The 18,827-nt window shown below is 37.6% G+C and overlaps 27 non-coding genes across 27 annotated transcripts; all 27 read left to right on the top strand.

Moving 5' to 3' along the window:
* Positions 1-2,219: 2,219 nt before the first annotated feature.
* On the top strand, positions 2,220-2,293 carry Trnai-aau (transfer RNA isoleucine (anticodon AAU)). Its single transcript has one exon. It is a non-coding gene; the product is annotated as a tRNA-Ile (tRNA).
* Positions 2,294-2,840: 547 nt separating this feature from the next.
* On the top strand, positions 2,841-2,914 carry Trnai-aau (transfer RNA isoleucine (anticodon AAU)). Its single transcript has one exon. It is a non-coding gene; the product is annotated as a tRNA-Ile (tRNA).
* A 548-nt stretch (positions 2,915-3,462) lies between these two features.
* Positions 3,463-3,536, top strand: Trnai-aau (transfer RNA isoleucine (anticodon AAU)). The gene has a single exon. It is a non-coding gene; the product is annotated as a tRNA-Ile (tRNA).
* A 547-nt stretch (positions 3,537-4,083) lies between these two features.
* Trnai-aau (transfer RNA isoleucine (anticodon AAU)) lies at positions 4,084-4,157 on the top strand. The gene has a single exon. It is a non-coding gene; the product is annotated as a tRNA-Ile (tRNA).
* Positions 4,158-4,704: 547 nt separating this feature from the next.
* On the top strand, positions 4,705-4,778 carry Trnai-aau (transfer RNA isoleucine (anticodon AAU)). Its single transcript has one exon. It is a non-coding gene; the product is annotated as a tRNA-Ile (tRNA).
* A 547-nt stretch (positions 4,779-5,325) lies between these two features.
* On the top strand, positions 5,326-5,399 carry Trnai-aau (transfer RNA isoleucine (anticodon AAU)). The gene has a single exon. It is a non-coding gene; the product is annotated as a tRNA-Ile (tRNA).
* A 547-nt stretch (positions 5,400-5,946) lies between these two features.
* On the top strand, positions 5,947-6,020 carry Trnai-aau (transfer RNA isoleucine (anticodon AAU)). Its single transcript has one exon. It is a non-coding gene; the product is annotated as a tRNA-Ile (tRNA).
* Positions 6,021-6,568: 548 nt separating this feature from the next.
* On the top strand, positions 6,569-6,642 carry Trnai-aau (transfer RNA isoleucine (anticodon AAU)). Its single transcript has one exon. It is a non-coding gene; the product is annotated as a tRNA-Ile (tRNA).
* A 547-nt stretch (positions 6,643-7,189) lies between these two features.
* Positions 7,190-7,263, top strand: Trnai-aau (transfer RNA isoleucine (anticodon AAU)). The gene has a single exon. It is a non-coding gene; the product is annotated as a tRNA-Ile (tRNA).
* A 547-nt stretch (positions 7,264-7,810) lies between these two features.
* Positions 7,811-7,884, top strand: Trnai-aau (transfer RNA isoleucine (anticodon AAU)). The gene has a single exon. It is a non-coding gene; the product is annotated as a tRNA-Ile (tRNA).
* A 548-nt stretch (positions 7,885-8,432) lies between these two features.
* Trnai-aau (transfer RNA isoleucine (anticodon AAU)) lies at positions 8,433-8,506 on the top strand. The gene has a single exon. It is a non-coding gene; the product is annotated as a tRNA-Ile (tRNA).
* Positions 8,507-9,053: 547 nt separating this feature from the next.
* Trnai-aau (transfer RNA isoleucine (anticodon AAU)) lies at positions 9,054-9,127 on the top strand. Its single transcript has one exon. It is a non-coding gene; the product is annotated as a tRNA-Ile (tRNA).
* A 547-nt stretch (positions 9,128-9,674) lies between these two features.
* Trnai-aau (transfer RNA isoleucine (anticodon AAU)) lies at positions 9,675-9,748 on the top strand. Its single transcript has one exon. It is a non-coding gene; the product is annotated as a tRNA-Ile (tRNA).
* Positions 9,749-10,295: 547 nt separating this feature from the next.
* On the top strand, positions 10,296-10,369 carry Trnai-aau (transfer RNA isoleucine (anticodon AAU)). The gene has a single exon. It is a non-coding gene; the product is annotated as a tRNA-Ile (tRNA).
* Positions 10,370-10,916: 547 nt separating this feature from the next.
* Trnai-aau (transfer RNA isoleucine (anticodon AAU)) lies at positions 10,917-10,990 on the top strand. Its single transcript has one exon. It is a non-coding gene; the product is annotated as a tRNA-Ile (tRNA).
* A 546-nt stretch (positions 10,991-11,536) lies between these two features.
* On the top strand, positions 11,537-11,610 carry Trnai-aau (transfer RNA isoleucine (anticodon AAU)). Its single transcript has one exon. It is a non-coding gene; the product is annotated as a tRNA-Ile (tRNA).
* Positions 11,611-12,157: 547 nt separating this feature from the next.
* Positions 12,158-12,231, top strand: Trnai-aau (transfer RNA isoleucine (anticodon AAU)). Its single transcript has one exon. It is a non-coding gene; the product is annotated as a tRNA-Ile (tRNA).
* A 547-nt stretch (positions 12,232-12,778) lies between these two features.
* On the top strand, positions 12,779-12,852 carry Trnai-aau (transfer RNA isoleucine (anticodon AAU)). Its single transcript has one exon. It is a non-coding gene; the product is annotated as a tRNA-Ile (tRNA).
* Positions 12,853-13,399: 547 nt separating this feature from the next.
* Positions 13,400-13,473, top strand: Trnai-aau (transfer RNA isoleucine (anticodon AAU)). Its single transcript has one exon. It is a non-coding gene; the product is annotated as a tRNA-Ile (tRNA).
* Positions 13,474-14,020: 547 nt separating this feature from the next.
* On the top strand, positions 14,021-14,094 carry Trnai-aau (transfer RNA isoleucine (anticodon AAU)). The gene has a single exon. It is a non-coding gene; the product is annotated as a tRNA-Ile (tRNA).
* Positions 14,095-14,641: 547 nt separating this feature from the next.
* On the top strand, positions 14,642-14,715 carry Trnai-aau (transfer RNA isoleucine (anticodon AAU)). The gene has a single exon. It is a non-coding gene; the product is annotated as a tRNA-Ile (tRNA).
* A 548-nt stretch (positions 14,716-15,263) lies between these two features.
* Positions 15,264-15,337, top strand: Trnai-aau (transfer RNA isoleucine (anticodon AAU)). The gene has a single exon. It is a non-coding gene; the product is annotated as a tRNA-Ile (tRNA).
* Positions 15,338-15,884: 547 nt separating this feature from the next.
* Positions 15,885-15,958, top strand: Trnai-aau (transfer RNA isoleucine (anticodon AAU)). The gene has a single exon. It is a non-coding gene; the product is annotated as a tRNA-Ile (tRNA).
* Positions 15,959-16,506: 548 nt separating this feature from the next.
* Positions 16,507-16,580, top strand: Trnai-aau (transfer RNA isoleucine (anticodon AAU)). The gene has a single exon. It is a non-coding gene; the product is annotated as a tRNA-Ile (tRNA).
* Positions 16,581-17,127: 547 nt separating this feature from the next.
* On the top strand, positions 17,128-17,201 carry Trnai-aau (transfer RNA isoleucine (anticodon AAU)). The gene has a single exon. It is a non-coding gene; the product is annotated as a tRNA-Ile (tRNA).
* A 547-nt stretch (positions 17,202-17,748) lies between these two features.
* On the top strand, positions 17,749-17,822 carry Trnai-aau (transfer RNA isoleucine (anticodon AAU)). Its single transcript has one exon. It is a non-coding gene; the product is annotated as a tRNA-Ile (tRNA).
* Positions 17,823-18,369: 547 nt separating this feature from the next.
* On the top strand, positions 18,370-18,443 carry Trnai-aau (transfer RNA isoleucine (anticodon AAU)). Its single transcript has one exon. It is a non-coding gene; the product is annotated as a tRNA-Ile (tRNA).
* Positions 18,444-18,827: the final 384 nt, after the last annotated feature.

Below are 18,827 nucleotides of genomic sequence, written 5' to 3'. Positions count from 1 at the left end.
ATTTACTCATATGTTTAGTAAATTCTTGTGGCACAATAAAACTGCCAAAATAACATCAGATACCTGTATTGGTATTTGTTTAGATGGTGGTCTGAATATACCAAAGTTGTGTTTTAAAAAATATGCACTGAGACTTAAGTTGCTGAGGGCTTTTGCTAATTCCCAGCTTAATTGTATTTGGAAACAAACAATGCTATATTTTATGTCACATCTTCTGAAAATGAACTTGGGAATTCATGTTTTATCTCTTGAACATAATAAGGGTGATTTACAAGACATAAGCCCATTTTATGCTGAGCTTTTATCTGCATGGAATGAAATTACTGGAGGGAAAAGACCCTTGCTTCAAAATGTAGATGATATCATGAATCAACCACTTTTTAAAAATCCATTAATTACTTTCAATGGAAAAACTCTAATGTTTCAATCGTTTATTTCAAGTGGAATTATTTGTATTAAACATATTTGTTTTGAAGTTATTCCAAAATTCATGTCCTCACAAATTATTGTAGATATTGTACGTGATACTTTACCTGAAATGGACAAAAACACTATACAACAATGCTATGCAATCATTTTATACGCGCTTCCATCAGAATGGAAAAATATCATTTTGTCTGATGTCGGCAAAAACCTTCCCTCTGGAGACATCTTCTGCACGATTGATGGACAGGACATGTCAGTTGAAGTTTTAACAGCTAAATTTTGCTACGAAATATTCAGACAAAAACACTTCAAAAAGCCAGTTGCTATTTCTTTTTGGAATAATATTGCTTTGGACATTAATTGGAAAGATATTTGGCTGAATGTGTGGCAGAAAGATAAATCAACAGACTCTATACAGTTGGATTTTAAAATTGCTCACAATATTATCTTTACATATGATAAACTGTGCAAAATTGGATTGTCAAACACTGATGTTTGTCCTGTGTGTCAAAATGAAACAGAGGACATTTTACATTTGTTTATCTTCTGCCAAGAGTTATCTTCCTTGCAATCTCTATTAATTGACATGTTGACAGATGTTTGTCAAGATTCAGGGTTTAGTCTTGGACAGTTAAATCTCTGGTTACTGTTCGGATTCCTGCCAGAAAAGAAGTTGTCATGTAAACCGTTCATGAACATTGTATTGTCAATATATCGCATTGCTGTATTTAAAAGAAGAGTTATTATGAGTCAGGAAACAATCTCATTTCACATGAAAGCTTTTTTCAAATCTTTGATTAAGCGGCATTTCAGCCTTTTGTTGTTTCACTATTCCAAAATGAATCAATTACATATCTTTATTCAAAGATATATAATGACCAATACATTTATCACATTAGATGGAAATGAGATTGTTCTCAAACCCCCTCTAGAATAGAAACATGTAACGTATAAAGAACGTGTTCAATCTGCATTCATCTTTTTGTATCTGTAAAGACGTGTTTAGATAATCAAATGTAAAAGACTATTTCTCATATTTTCTGTCTGTAGAATCGGAATGTTATACACTGCCACCCTACTTCTGTGATAACCATTTTATTTTTGTGGTGGCAGTGTCAGCACTGTCTGCGTTTGTATTATATTCCTGTGAATAAATTTTATCAAGAAAAAAAAAAAAAAAAGCTCAGCTGGTTAGAGCGCCGTGCTAATAACGCGGATGTCATGGGTTCGATCCCCATATTGGCCACGGAAGTTTTTGTGCTTGCATTGCATTTTCACTTTCACTCCCAACCATTTCTATATAATGCTTATAACAATCAATTGCCTTTTGATGTTATGTATCACACTCGTATTTTGCGAAAAACATGAAATAATTCAGTCTCCTCTATTGAAATCTTGAAATATTTTATCTGGTTAAATTGTCATTAAGACATAAAAGGAAAGGAACACAGCAAAGCTGTTCATGTTCCGAAATTGGAGAAATCTGGACATGCCAATTGAAAGAAATGTCGATTTAGCTTATGTATAAAATGATTTCTGATGTCATGATAATGTGTCTGTCACTTCTAAAGAATCCCAGACATATTTGTCAGTACGTGTAGAAGCCACAGGGATGGTTATGAGTTACATATGTGTGAGTGGTCGGATTGGAAACCACGTCTCTGGAGAGACAGCATGCAAGGTGCCTTAACTATGCCACGTTATCTGAAAGAAACATCTTAACTTTCACACCATGCCTAAAATTGTTTTTTCAAGAGTATATATCTTCAATTGGCTCAGCCTCTCTCTCAGTTGGCCGATTAGCTCAGCTGGTTAGAGCGCCGTGCTAATAACGCGGATGTCATGGGTTCGATCCCCATATTGGCCACGGAAGTTTTTGTGCTTGCATTGCATATTCACTTTCACTCCCAACCATTTCTATATAATGCTTATAACAATCAATTGCCTTTTGATGTTATGTATCACACTCGTATTTTGTGAAAAACATGAAATAATTCAGTCTCCTCTATTGAAATCTTGAAATATTTTATCTGGTTAAATTGTCATTAAGACATAAAAGGAAAGGAACACAGCAAAGCTGTTCATGTTCCGAAATTGGAGAAACCTGGACATGCCAATTGAAAGAAATGTCGATTTAGCTTATGTATAAAATAATTTCTGATGTCATGATAATGTGTCTGTCACTTCTAAAGAATCCCAGACATATTTGTCAGTACGTGTAGAAGCCACAGGGATGGTTATGAGTTACATATGTGTGAGTGGTCGGATTGGAAACCACGTCTCTGGAGAGACAGCATGCAAGGTGCCTTAACTATGCCACGTTATCTGAAAGAAACATCTTAACTTTCACACCATGCCTAAAATTGTTTTTTCAAGAGTATATATCTTCAATTGGCTCAGCCTCTCTCTCAGTTGGCCGATTAGCTCAGCTGGTTAGAGCGCCGTGCTAATAACGCGGATGTCATGGGTTCGATCCCCATATTGGCCACGGAAGTTTTTGTGCTTGCATTGCATTTTCACTTTCACTCCCAACCATTTCTATATAATGCTTATAACAATCAATTGCCTTTTTTATGTTATGTATCACACTCGTATTTTGCGAAAAACATGAAATAATTCAGTCTCCTCTATTGAAATCTTGAAATATTTTATCTGGTTAAATTGTCATTAACGCATAAAAGGAAAGGAACACAGCAAAGCTGTTCATGTTCCGAAATTGGAGAAATCTGGACATGCCAATTGAAAGAAATGTCGATTTAGCTTATGTATAAAATGATTTCTGATGTCATGATAATGTGTCTGTCACTTCTAAAGAATCCCAGACATATTTGTCAGTACGTGTAGAAGCCACAGGGATGGTTATGAGTTACATATGTGTGAGTGGTCGGATTGGAAACCACGTCTCTGGAGAGACAGCATGCAAGGTGCCTTAACTATGCCACGTTATCTGAAAGAAACATCTTAACTTTCACACCATGCCTAAAATTGTTTTTTCAAGAGTATATATCTTCAATTGGCTCAGCCTCTCTCTCAGTTGGCCGATTAGCTCAGCTGGTTAGAGCGCCGTGCTAATAACGCGGATGTCATGGGTTCGATCCCCATATTGGCCACGGAAGTTTTTGTGCTTGCATTGCATTTTCACTTTCACTCCCAACCATTTCTATATAATGCTTATAACAATCAATTGCCTTTTGATGTTATGTATCACACTCGTATTTTGCGAAAAACATGAAATAATTCAGTCTCCTCTATTGAAATCTTGAAATATTTTATCTGGTTAAATTGTCATTAAGACATAAAAGGAAAGGAACACAGCAAAGCTGTTCATGTTCCGAAATTGGAGAAATCTGGACATGCCAATTGAAAGAAATGTCGATTTAGCTTATGTATAAAATGATTTCTGATGTCATGATAATGTGTCTGTCACTTCTAAAGAATCCCAGACATATTTGTCAGTACGTGTAGAAGCCACAGGGATGGTTATGAGTTACATGTGTGTGAGTGGTCGGATTGGAAACCACGTCTCTGGAGAGACAGCATGCAAGGTGCCTTAACTATGCCACGTTATCTGAAAGAAACATCTTAACTTTCACACCATGCCTAAAATTGTTTTTTCAAGAGTATATATCTTCAATTGGCTCAGCCTCTCTCTCAGTTGGCCGATTAGCTCAGCTGGTTAGAGCGCCGTGCTAATAACGCGGATGTCATGGGTTCGATCCCCATATTGCCCACGGAAGTTTTTGTGCTTGCATTGCATATTCACTTTCACTCCCAACCATTTCTATATAATGCTTATAACAATCAATTGCCTTTTGATGTTATGTATCACACTCGTATTTTGTGAAAAACATGAAATAATTCAGTCTCCTCTATTGAAATCTTGAAATATTTTATCTGGTTAAATTGTCATTAAGACATAAAAGGAAAGGAACACAGCAAAGCTGTTCATGTTCCGAAATTGGAGAAATCTGGACATGCCAATTGAAAGAAATGTCGATTTAGCTTATGTATAAAATGATTTCTGATGTCATGATAATGTGTCTGTCACTTCTAAAGAATCCCAGACATATTTGTCAGTACGTGTAGAAGCCACAGGGATGGTTATGAGTTACATATGTGTGAGTGGTCGGATTGGAAACCACGTCTCTGGAGAGACAGCATGCAAGGTGCCTTAACTATGCCACGTTATCTGAAAGAAACATCTTAACTTTCACACCATGCCTAAAATTGTTTTTTCAAGAGTATATATCTTCAATTGGCTCAGCCTCTCTCTCAGTTGGCCGATTAGCTCAGCTGGTTAGAGCGCCGTGCTAATAACGCGGATGTCATGGGTTCGATCCCCATATTGGCCACGGAAGTTTTTGTGCTTGCATTGCATTTTCACTTTCACTCCCAACCATTTCTATATAATGCTTATAACAATCAATTGCCTTTTGATGTTATGTATCACACTCGTATTTTGCGAAAAACATGAAATAATTCAGTCTCCTCTATTGAAATCTTGAAATATTTTATCTGGTTAAATTGTCATTAAGACATAAAAGGAAAGGAACACAGCAAAGCTGTTCATGTTCCGAAATTGGAGAAATCTGGACATGCCAATTGAAAGAAATGTCGATTTAGCTTATGTATAAAATGATTTCTGATGTCATGATAATGTGTCTGTCACTTCTAAAGAATCCCAGACATATTTGTCAGTACGTGTAGAAGCCACAGGGATGGTTATGAGTTACATATGTGTGAGTGGTCGGATTGGAAACCACGTCTCTGGAGAGACAGCATGCAAGGTGCCTTAACTATGCCACGTTATCTGAAAGAAACATCTTAACTTTCACACCATGCCTAAAATTGTTTTTTCAAGAGTATATATCTTCAATTGGCTCAGCCTCTCTCTCAGTTGGCCGATTAGCTCAGCTGGTTAGAGCGCCGTGCTAATAACGCGGATGTCATGGGTTCGATCCCCATATTGGCCACGGAAGTTTTTGTGCTTGCATTGCATATTCACTTTCACTCCCAACCATTTCTATATAATGCTTATAACAATCAATTGCCTTTTGATGTTATGTATCACACTCGTATTTTGTGAAAAACATGAAATAATTCAGTCTCCTCTATTGAAATCTTGAAATATTTTATCTGGTTAAATTGTCATTAAGACATAAAAGGAAAGGAACACAGCAAAGCTGTTCATGTTCCGAAATTGGAGAAATCTGGACATGCCAATTGAAAGAAATGTCGATTTAGCTTATGTATAAAATAATTTCTGATGTCATGATAATGTGTCTGTCACTTCTAAAGAATCCCAGACATATTTGTCAGTACGTGTAGAAGCCACAGGGATGGTTATGAGTTACATATGTGTGAGTGGTCGGATTGGAAACCACGTCTCTGGAGAGACAGCATGCAAGGTGCCTTAACTATGCCACGTTATCTGAAAGAAACATCTTAACTTTCACACCATGCCTAAAATTGTTTTTTCAAGAGTATATATCTTCAATTGGCTCAGCCTCTCTCTCAGTTGGCCGATTAGCTCAGCTGGTTAGAGCGCCGTGCTAATAACGCGGATGTCATGGGTTCGATCCCCATATTGGCCACGGAAGTTTTTGTGCTTGCATTGCATTTTCACTTTCACTCCCAACCATTTCTATATAATGCTTATAACAATCAATTGCCTTTTTTATGTTATGTATCACACTCGTATTTTGCGAAAAACATGAAATAATTCAGTCTCCTCTATTGAAATCTTGAAATATTTTATCTGGTTAAATTGTCATTAACGCATAAAAGGAAAGGAACACAGCAAAGCTGTTCATGTTCCGAAATTGGAGAAATCTGGACATGCCAATTGAAAGAAATGTCGATTTAGCTTATGTATAAAATGATTTCTGATGTCATGATAATGTGTCTGTCACTTCTAAAGAATCCCAGACATATTTGTCAGTACGTGTAGAAGCCACAGGGATGGTTATGAGTTACATATGTGTGAGTGGTCGGATTGGAAACCACGTCTCTGGAGAGACAGCATGCAAGGTGCCTTAACTATGCCACGTTATCTGAAAGAAACATCTTAACTTTCACACCATGCCTAAAATTGTTTTTTCAAGAGTATATATCTTCAATTGGCTCAGCCTCTCTCTCAGTTGGCCGATTAGCTCAGCTGGTTAGAGCGCCGTGCTAATAACGCGGATGTCATGGGTTCGATCCCCATATTGGCCACGGAAGTTTTTGTGCTTGCATTGCATTTTCACTTTCACTCCCAACCATTTCTATATAATGCTTATAACAATCAATTGCCTTTTGATGTTATGTATCACACTCGTATTTTGTGAAAAACATGAAATAATTCAGTCTCCTCTATTGAAATCTTGAAATATTTTATCTGGTTAAATTGTCATTAAGACATAAAAGGAAAGGAACACAGCAAAGCTGTTCATGTTCCGAAATTGGAGAAATCTGGACATGCCAATTGAAAGAAATGTCGATTTAGCTTATGTATAAAATGATTTCTGATGTCATGATAATGTGTCTGTCACTTCTAAAGAATCCCAGACATATTTGTCAGTACGTGTAAAAGCCACAGGGATGGTTATGAGTTACATATGTGTGAGTGGTCGGATTGGAAACCACGTCTCTGGAGAGACAGCATGCAAGGTGCCTTAACTATGCCACGTTATCTGAAAGAAACATCTTAACTTTCACACCATGCCTAAAATTGTTTTTTCAAGAGTATATATCTTCAATTGGCTCAGCCTCTCTCTCAGTTGGCCGATTAGCTCAGCTGGTTAGAGCGCCGTGCTAATAACGCGGATGTCATGGGTTCGATCCCCATATTGGCCACGGAAGTTTTTGTGCTTGCATTGCATATTCACTTTCACTCCCAACCATTTCTATATAATGCTTATAACAATCAATTGCCTTTTGATGTTATGTATCACACTCGTATTTTGTGAAAAACATGAAATAATTCAGTCTCCTCTATTGAAATCTTGAAATATTTTATCTGGTTAAATTGTCATTAACACATAAAAGGAAAGGAACACAGCAAAGCTGTTCATGTTCCGAAATTGGAGAAATCTGGACATGCCAATTGAAAGAAATGTCGATTTAGCTTATGTATAAAATAATTTCTGATGTCATGATAATGTGTCTGTCACTTCTAAAGAATCCCAGACATATTTGTCAGTACGTGTAGAAGCCACAGGGATGGTTATGAGTTACATATGTGTGAGTGGTCGGATTGGAAACCACGTCTCTGGAGAGACAGCATGCAAGGTGCCTTAACTATGCCACGTTATCTGAAAGAAACATCTTAACTTTCACACCATGCCTAAAATTGTTTTTTCAAGAGTATATATCTTCAATTGGCTCAGCCTCTCTCTCAGTTGGCCGATTAGCTCAGCTGGTTAGAGCGCCGTGCTAATAACGCGGATGTCATGGGTTCGATCCCCATATTGGCCACGGAAGTTTTTGTGCTTGCATTGCATTTTCACTTTCACTCCCAACCATTTCTATATAATGCTTATAACAATCAATTGCCTTTTTTATGTTATGTATCACACTCGTATTTTGCGAAAAACATGAAATAATTCAGTCTCCTCTATTGAAATCTTGAAATATTTTATCTGGTTAAATTGTCATTAACGCATAAAAGGAAAGGAACACAGCAAAGCTGTTCATGTTCCGAAATTGGAGAAATCTGGACATGCCAATTGAAAGAAATGTCGATTTAGCTTATGTATAAAATGATTTCTGATGTCATGATAATGTGTCTGTCACTTCTAAAGAATCCCAGACATATTTGTCAGTACGTGTAGAAGCCACAGGGATGGTTATGAGTTACATATGTGTGAGTGGTCGGATTGGAAACCACGTCTCTGGAGAGACAGCATGCAAGGTGCCTTAACTATGCCACGTTATCTGAAAGAAACATCTTAACTTTCACACCATGCCTAAAATTGTTTTTTCAAGAGTATATATCTTCAATTGGCTCAGCCTCTCTCTCAGTTGGCCGATTAGCTCAGCTGGTTAGAGCGCCGTGCTAATAACGCGGATGTCATGGGTTCGATCCCCATATTGGCCACGGAAGTTTTTGTGCTTGCATTGCATTTTCACTTTCACTCCCAACCATTTCTATATAATGCTTATAACAATCAATTGCCTTTTGATGTTATGTATCACACTCGTATTTTGCGAAAAACATGAAATAATTCAGTCTCCTCTATTGAAATCTTGAAATATTTTATCTGGTTAAATTGTCATTAAGACATAAAAGGAAAGGAACACAGCAAAGCTGTTCATGTTCCGAAATTGGAGAAATCTGGACATGCCAATTGAAAGAAATGTCGATTTAGCTTATGTATAAAATGATTTCTGATGTCATGATAATGTGTCTGTCACTTCTAAAGAATCCCAGACATATTTGTCAGTACGTGTAGAAGCCACAGGGATGGTTATGAGTTACATGTGTGTGAGTGGTCGGATTGGAAACCACGTCTCTGGAGAGACAGCATGCAAGGTGCCTTAACTATGCCACGTTATCTGAAAGAAACATCTTAACTTTCACACCATGCCTAAAATTGTTTTTTCAAGAGTATATATCTTCAATTGGCTCAGCCTCTCTCTCAGTTGGCCGATTAGCTCAGCTGGTTAGAGCGCCGTGCTAATAACGCGGATGTCATGGGTTCGATCCCCATATTGGCCACGGAAGTTTTTGTGCTTGCATTGCATATTCACTTTCACTCCCAACCATTTCTATATAATGCTTATAACAATCAATTGCCTTTTGATGTTATGTATCACACTCGTATTTTGTGAAAAACATGAAATAATTCAGTCTCCTCTATTGAAATCTTGAAATATTTTATCTGGTTAAATTGTCATTAAGACATAAAAGGAAAGGAACACAGCAAAGCTGTTCATGTTCCGAAATTGGAGAAATCTGGACATGCCAATTGAAAGAAATGTCGATTTAGCTTATGTATAAAATGATTTCTGATGTCATGATAATGTGTCTGTCACTTCTAAAGAATCCCAGACATATTTGTCAGTACGTGTAAAAGCCACAGGGATGGTTATGAGTTACATATGTGTGAGTGGTCGGATTGGAAACCACGTCTCTGGAGAGACAGCATGCAAGGTGCCTTAACTATGCCACGTTATCTGAAAGAAACATCTTAACTTTCACACCATGCCTAAAATTGTTTTTTCAAGAGTATATATCTTCAATTGGCTCAGCCTCTCTCTCAGTTGGCCGATTAGCTCAGCTGGTTAGAGCGCCGTGCTAATAACGCGGATGTCATGGGTTCGATCCCCATATTGGCCACGGAAGTTTTTGTGCTTGCATTGCATATTCACTTTCACTCCCAACCATTTCTATATAATGCTTATAACAATCAATTGCCTTTTGATGTTATGTATCACACTCGTATTTTGTGAAAAACATGAAATAATTCAGTCTCCTCTATTGAAATCTTGAAATATTTTATCTGGTTAAATTGTCATTAACGCATAAAAGGAAAGGAACACAGCAAAGCTGTTCATGTTCCGAAATTGGAGAAATCTGGACATGCCAATTGAAAGAAATGTCGATTTAGCTTATGTATAAAATGATTTCTGATGTCATGATAATGTGTCTGTCACTTCTAAAGAATCCCAGGCATATTTGTCAGTACGTGTAGAAGCCACAGGGATGGTTATGAGTTACATATGTGTGAGTGGTCGGATTGGAAACCACGTCTCTGGAGAGACAGCATGCAAGGTGCCTTAACTATGCCACGTTATCTGAAAGAAACATCTTAACTTTCACACCATGCCTAAAATTGTTTTTTCAAGAGTATATATCTTCAATTGGCTCAGCCTCTCTCTCAGTTGGCCGATTAGCTCAGCTGGTTAGAGCGCCGTGCTAATAACGCGGATGTCATGGGTTCGATCCCCATATTGGCCACGGAAGTTTTTGTGCTTGCATTGCATATTCACTTTCACTCCCAACCATTTCTATATAATGCTTATAACAATCAATTGCCTTTTGATGTTATGTATCACACTCGTATTTTGTGAAAAACATGAAATAATTCAGTCTCCTCTATTGAAATCTTGAAATATTTTATCTGGTTAAATTGTCATTAAGACATAAAAGGAAAGGAACACAGCAAAGCTGTTCATGTTCCGAAATTGGAGAAATCTGGACATGCCAATTGAAAGAAATGTCGATTTAGCTTATGTATAAAATGATTTCTGATGTCATGATAATGTGTCTGTCACTTCTAAAGAATCCCAGACATATTTGTCAGTACGTGTAGAAGCCACAGGGATGGTTATGAGTTACATATGTGTGAGTGGTCGGATTGGAAACCACGTCTCTGGAGAGACAGCATGCAAGGTGCCTTAACTATGCCACGTTATCTGAAAGAAACATCTTAACTTTCACACCATGCCTAAAATTGTTTTTTCAAGAGTATATATCTTCAATTGGCTCAGCCTCTCTCTCAGTTGGCCGATTAGCTCAGCTGGTTAGAGCGCCGTGCTAATAACGCGGATGTCATGGGTTCGATCCCCATATTGGCCACGGAAGTTTTTGTGCTTGCATTGCATTTTCACTTTCACTCCCAACCATTTCTATATAATGCTTATAACAATCAATTGCCTTTTGATGTTATGTATCACACTCGTATTTTGCGAAAAACATGAAATAATTCAGTCTCCTCTATTGAAATCTTGAAATATTTTATCTGGTTAAATTGTCATTAACACATAAAAGGAAAGGAACACAGCAAAGCTGTTCATGTTCCGAAATTGGAGAAATCTGGACATGCCAATTGAAAGAAATGTCGATTTAGCTTATGTATAAAATGATTTCTGATGTCATGATAATGTGTCTGTCACTTCTAAAGAATCCCAGACATATTTGTCAGTACGTGTAGAAGCCACAGGGATGGTTATGAGTTACATGTGTGTGAGTGGTCGGATTGGAAACCACGTCTCTGGAGAGACAGCATGCAAGGTGCCTTAACTATGCCACGTTATCTGAAAGAAACATCTTAACTTTCACACCATGCCTAAAATTGTTTTTTCAAGAGTATATATCTTCAATTGGCTCAGCCTCTCTCTAGTTGGCCGATTAGCTCAGCTGGTTAGAGAGCCGTGCTAATAACGCGGATGTCATGGGTTCGATCCCCATATTGGCCACGGAAGATTTTGTGCTTGCATTGCATATTCACTTTCACTCCCAACCATTTCTATATAATGCTTATAACAATCAATTGCCTTTTGATGTTATGTATCACACTCGTATTTTGTGAAAAACATGAAATAATTCAGTCTCCTCTATTGAAATCTTGAAATATTTTATCTGGTTAAATTGTCATTAACACATAAAAGGAAAGGAACACAGCAAAGCTGTTCATGTTCCGAAATTGGAGAAATCTGGACATGCCAATTGAAAGAAATGTCGATTTAGCTTATGTATAAAATGATTTCTGATGTCATGATAATGTGTCTGTCACTTCTAAAGAATCCCAGACATATTTGTCAGTACGTGTAGAAGCCACAGGGATGGTTATGAGTTACATATGTGTGAGTGGTCGGATTGGAAACCACGTCTCTGGAGAGACAGCATGCAAGGTGCCTTAACTATGCCACGTTATCTGAAAGAAACATCTTAACTTTCACACCATGCCTAAAATTGTTTTTTCAAGAGTATATATCTTCAATTGGCTCAGCCTCTCTCTCAGTTGGCCGATTAGCTCAGCTGGTTAGAGCGCCGTGCTAATAACGCGGATGTCATGGGTTCGATCCCCATATTGGCCACGGAAGTTTTTGTGCTTGCATTGCATTTTCACTTTCACTCCCAACCATTTCTATATAATGCTTATAACAATCAATTGCCTTTTGATGTTATGTATCACACTCGTATTTTGCGAAAAACATGAAATAATTCAGTCTCCTCTATTGAAATCTTGAAATATTTTATCTGGTTAAATTGTCATTAAGACATAAAAGGAAAGGAACACAGCAAAGCTGTTCATGTTCCGAAATTGGAGAAATCTGGACATGCCAATTGAAAGAAATGTCGATTTAGCTTATGTATAAAATGATTTCTGATGTCATGATAATGTGTCTGTCACTTCTAAAGAATCCCAGACATATTTGTCAGTACGTGTAAAAGCCACAGGGATGGTTATGAGTTACATATGTGTGAGTGGTCGGATTGGAAACCACGTCTCTGGAGAGACAGCATGCAAGGTGCCTTAACTATGCCACGTTATCTGAAAGAAACATCTTAACTTTCACACCATGCCTAAAATTGTTTTTTCAAGAGTATATATCTTCAATTGGCTCAGCCTCTCTCTCAGTTGGCCGATTAGCTCAGCTGGTTAGAGCGCCGTGCTAATAACGCGGATGTCATGGGTTCGATCCCCATATTGGCCACGGAAGTTTTTGTGCTTGCATTGCATATTCACTTTCACTCCCAACCATTTCTATATAATGCTTATAACAATCAATTGCCTTTTGATGTTATGTATCACACTCGTATTTTGCGAAAAATATGAAAGAATTCAGTCTCCTCTATTGAAATCTTGAAATATTTTATCTGGTTAAATTGTCATTAACACATAAAAGGAAAGGAACACAGCAAAGCTGTTCATGTTCCGAAATTGGAGAAACCTGGACATGCCAATTGAAAGAAATGTCGATTTAGCTTATGTATAAAATAATTTCTGATGTCATGATAATGTGTCTGTCACTTCTAAAGAATCCCAGACATATTTGTCAGTACGTGTAGAAGCCACAGGGATGGTTATGAGTTACATATGTGTGAGTGGTCGGATTGGAAACCACGTCTCTGGAGAGACAGCATGCAAGGTGCCTTAACTATGCCACGTTATCTGAAAGAAACATCTTAACTTTCACACCATGCCTAAAATTGTTTTTTCAAGAGTATATATCTTCAGTTGGCTCAGCCTCTCTCTCAGTTGGCCGATTAGCTCAGCTGGTTAGAGCGCCGTGCTAATAACGCGGATGTCATGGGTTCGATCCCCATATTGGCCACGGAAGTTTTTGTGCTTGCATTGCATTTTCACTTTCACTCCCAACCATTTCTATATAATGCTTATAACAATCAATTGCCTTTTGATGTTATGTATCACACTCGTATTTTGCGAAAAACATGAAATAATTCAGTCTCCTCTATTGAAATCTTGAAATATTTTATCTGGTTAAATTGTCATTAAGACATAAAAGGAAAGGAACACAGCAAAGCTGTTCATGTTCCGAAATTGGAGAAATCTGGACATGCCAATTGAAAGAAATGTCGATTTAGCTTATGTATAAAATGATTTCTGATGTCATGATAATGTGTCTGTCACTTCTAAAGAATCCCAGACATATTTGTCAGTACGTGTAGAAGCCACAGGGATGGTTATGAGTTACATATGTGTGAGTGGTCGGATTGGAAACCACGTCTCTGGAGAGACAGCATGCAAGGTGCCTTAACTATGCCACGTTATCTGAAAGAAACATCTTAACTTTCACACCATGCCTAAAATTGTTTTTTCAAGAGTATATATCTTCAATTGGCTCAGCCTCTCTCTCAGTTGGCCGATTAGCTCAGCTGGTTAGAGCGCCGTGCTAATAACGCGGATGTCATGGGTTCGATCCCCATATTGGCCACGGAAGTTTTTGTGCTTGCATTGCATATTCACTTTCACTCCCAACCATTTCTATATAATGCTTATAACAATCAATTGCCTTTTGATGTTATGTATCACACTCGTATTTTGTGAAAAACATGAAATAATTCAGTCTCCTCTATTGAAATCTTGAAATATTTTATCTGGTTAAATTGTCATTAAGACATAAAAGGAAAGGAACACAGCAAAGCTGTTCATGTTCCGAAATTGGAGAAACCTGGACATGCCAATTGAAAGAAATGTCGATTTAGCTTATGTATAAAATAATTTCTGATGTCATGATAATGTGTCTGTCACTTCTAAAGAATCCCAGACATATTTGTCAGTACGTGTAGAAGCCACAGGGATGGTTATGAGTTACATATGTGTGAGTGGTCGGATTGGAAACCACGTCTCTGGAGAGACAGCATGCAAGGTGCCTTAACTATGCCACGTTATCTGAAAGAAACATCTTAACTTTCACACCATGCCTAAAATTGTTTTTTCAAGAGTATATATCTTCAATTGGCTCAGCCTCTCTCTCAGTTGGCCGATTAGCTCAGCTGGTTAGAGCGCCGTGCTAATAACGCGGATGTCATGGGTTTGATCCCCATATTGGCCACGGAAGTTTTTGTGCTTGCATTGCATATTCACTTTCACTCCCAACCATTTCTATATAATGCTTATAACAATCAATTGCCTTTTTTATGTTATGTATCACACTCGTATTTTGCGAAAAACATGAAATAATTCAGTCTCCTCTATTGAAATCTTGAAATATTTTATCTGGTTAAATTGTCATTAACGCATAAAAGGAAAGGAACACAGCAAAGCTGTTCATGTTCCGAAATTGGAGAAATCTGGACATGCCAATTGAAAGAAATGTCGATTTAGCTTATGTATAAAATGATTTCTGATGTCATGATAATGTGTCTGTCACTTCTAAAGAATCCCAGACATATTTGTCAGTACGTGTAGAAGCCACAGGGATGGTTATGAGTTACATATGTGTGAGTGGTCGGATTGGAAACCACGTCTCTGGAGAGACAGCATGCAAGGTGCCTTAACTATGCCACGTTATCTGAAAGAAACATCTTAACTTTCACACCATGCCTAAAATTGTTTTTTCAAGAGTATATATCTTCAATTGGCTCAGCCTCTCTCTCAGTTGGCCGATTAGCTCAGCTGGTTAGAGCGCCGTGCTAATAACGCGGATGTCATGGGTTCGATCCCCATATTGGCCACGGAAGTTTTTGTGCTTGCATTGCATATTCACTTTCACTCCCAACCATTTCTATATAATGCTTATAACAATCAATTGCCTTTTGATGTTATGTATCACACTCGTATTTTGTGAAAAACATGAAATAATTCAGTCTCCTCTATTGAAATCTTGAAATATTTTATCTGGTTAAATTGTCATTAACACATAAAAGGAAAGGAACACAGCAAAGCTGTTCATGTTCCGAAATTGGAGAAACCTGGACATGCCAATTGAAAGAAATGTCGATTTAGCTTATGTATAAAATAATTTCTGATGTCATGATAATGTGTCTGTCACTTCTAAAGAATCCCAGACATATTTGTCAGTACGTGTAGAAGCCACAGGGATGGTTATGAGTTACATATGTGTGAGTGGTCGGATTGGAAACCACGTCTCTGGAGAGACAGCATGCAAGGTGCCTTAACTATGCCACGTTATCTGAAAGAAACATCTTAACTTTCACACCATGCCTAAAATTGTTTTTTCAAGAGTATATATCTTCAATTGGCTCAGCCTCTCTCTCAGTTGGCCGATTAGCTCAGCTGGTTAGAGCGCCGTGCTAATAACGCGGATGTCATGGGTTCGATCCCCATATTGGCCACGGAAGTTTTTGTGCTTGCATTGCATTTTCACTTTCACTCCCAACCATTTCTATATAATGCTTATAACAATCAATTGCCTTTTTTATGTTATGTATCACACTCGTATTTTGCGAAAAACATGAAATAATTCAGTCTCCTCTATTGAAATCTTGAAATATTTTATCTGGTTAAATTGTCATTAACGCATAAAAGGAAAGGAACACAGCAAAGCTGTTCATGTTCCGAAATTGGAGAAATCTGGACATGCCAATTGAAAGAAATGTCGATTTAGCTTATGTATAAAATGATTTCTGATGTCATGATAATGTGTCTGTCACTTCTAAAGAATCCCAGACATATTTGTCAGTACGTGTAGAAGCCACAGGGATGGTTATGAGTTACATATGTGTGAGTGGTCGGATTGGAAACCACGTCTCTGGAGAGACAGCATGCAAGGTGCCTTAACTATGCCACGTTATCTGAAAGAAACATCTTAACTTTCACACCATGCCTAAAATTGTTTTTTCAAGAGTATATATCTTCAATTGGCTCAGCCTCTCTCTCAGTTGGCCGATTAGCTCAGCTGGTTAGACCGCCGTGCTAATAACGCGGATGTCATGGGTTCGATCCCCATATTGGCCACGGAAGTTTTTGTGCTTGCATTGCATTTTCACTTTCACTCCCAACCATTTCTATATAATGCTTATAACAATCAATTGCCTTTTGATGTTATGTATCACACTCGTATTTTGCGAAAAACATGAAATAATTCAGTCTCCTCTATTGAAATCTTGAAATATTTTATCTGGTTAAATTGTCATTAAGACATAAAAGGAAAGGAACACAGCAAAGCTGTTCATGTTCCGAAATTGGAGAAATCTGGACATGCCAATTGAAAGAAATGTCGATTTAGCTTATGTATAAAATGATTTCTGATGTCATGATAATGTGTCTGTCACTTCTAAAGAATCCCAGACATATTTGTCAGTACGTGTAGAAGCCACAGGGATGGTTATGAGTTACATGTGTGTGAGTGGTCGGATTGGAAACCACGTCTCTGGAGAGACAGCATGCAAGGTGCCTTAACTATGCCACGTTATCTGAAAGAAACATCTTAACTTTCACACCATGCCTAAAATTGTTTTTTCAAGAGTATATATCTTCAATTGGCTCAGCCTCTCTCTCAGTTGGCCGATTAGCTCAGCTGGTTAGAGCGCCGTGCTAATAACGCGGATGTCATGGGTTCGATCCCCATATTGGCCACGGAAGTTTTTGTGCTTGCATTGCATATTCACTTTCACTCCCAACCATTTCTATATAATGCTTATAACAATCAATTGCCTTTTGATGTTATGTATCACACTCGTATTTTGTGAAAAACATGAAATAATTCAGTCTCCTCTATTGAAATCTTGAAATATTTTATCTGGTTAAATTGTCATTAAGACATAAAAGGAAAGGAACACAGCAAAGCTGTTCATGTTCCGAAATTGGAGAAATCTGGACATGCCAATTGAAAGAAATGTCGATTTAGCTTATGTATAAAATGATTTCTGATGTCATGATAATGTGTCTGTCACTTCTAAAGAATCCCAGACATATTTGTCAGTACGTGTAAAAGCCACAGGGATGGTTATGAGTTACATATGTGTGAGTGGTCGGATTGGAAACCACGTCTCTGGAGAGACAGCATGCAAGGTGCCTTAACTATGCCACGTTATCTGAAAGAAACATCTTAACTTTCACACCATGCCTAAAATTGTTTTTTCAAGAGTATATATCTTCAATTGGCTCAGCCTCTCTCTCAGTTGGCCGATTAGCTCAGCTGGTTAGAGCGCCGTGCTAATAACGCGGATGTCATGGGTTCGATCCCCATATTGGCCACGGAAGTTTTTGTGCTTGCATTGCATATTCACTTTCACTCCCAACCATTTCTATATAATGCTTATAACAATCAATTGCCTTTTGATGTTATGTATCACACTCGTATTTTGTGAAAAACATGAAATAATTCAGTCTCCTCTATTGAAATCTTGAAATATTTTATCTGGTTAAATTGTCATTAACACATAAAAGGAAAGGAACACAGCAAAGCTGTTCATGTTCCGAAATTGGAGAAATCTGGACATGCCAATTGAAAGAAATGTCGATTTAGCTTATGTATAAAATAATTTCTGATGTCATGATAATGTGTCTGTCACTTCTAAAGAATCCCAGACATATTTGTCAGTACGTGTAGAAGCCACAGGGATGGTTATGAGTTACATATGTGTGAGTGGTCGGATTGGAAACCACGTCTCTGGAGAGACAGCATGCAAGGTGCCTTAACTATGCCACGTTATCTGAAAGAAACATCTTAACTTTCACACCATGCCTAAAATTGTTTTTTCAAGAGTATATATCTTCAATTGGCTCAGCCTCTCTCTCAGTTGGCCGATTAGCTCAGCTGGTTAGAGCGCCGTGCTAATAACGCGGATGTCATGGGTTCGATCCCCATATTGGCCACGGAAGTTTTTGTGCTTGCATTGCATTTTCACTTTCACTCCCAACCATTTCTATATAATGCTTATAACAATCAATTGCCTTTTTTATGTTATGTATCACACTCGTATTTTGCGAAAAACATGAAATAATTCAGTCTCCTCTATTGAAATCTTGAAATATTTTATCTGGTTAAATTGTCATTAACGCATAAAAGGAAAGGAACACAGCAAAGCTGTTCATGTTCCGAAATTGGAGAAATCTGGACATGCCAATTGAAAGAAATGTCGATTTAGCTTATGTATAAAATGATTTCTGATGTCATGATAATGTGTCTGTCACTTCTAAAGAATCCCAGACATATTTGTCAGTACGTGTAGAAGCCACAGGGATGGTTATGAGTTACAT

The sequence above is a fragment of the Haliotis cracherodii genome, unplaced genomic scaffold, assembly GCF_022045235.1.
Source record: "Haliotis cracherodii isolate W230 unplaced genomic scaffold, xgHalCrac1.p SCAF_33, whole genome shotgun sequence".
In the NCBI taxonomy this organism is placed as follows: Eukaryota; Metazoa; Mollusca; class Gastropoda; order Lepetellida; family Haliotidae; genus Haliotis; species Haliotis cracherodii.
This window is presented reverse-complemented; position numbering and strand designations above follow the sequence as displayed.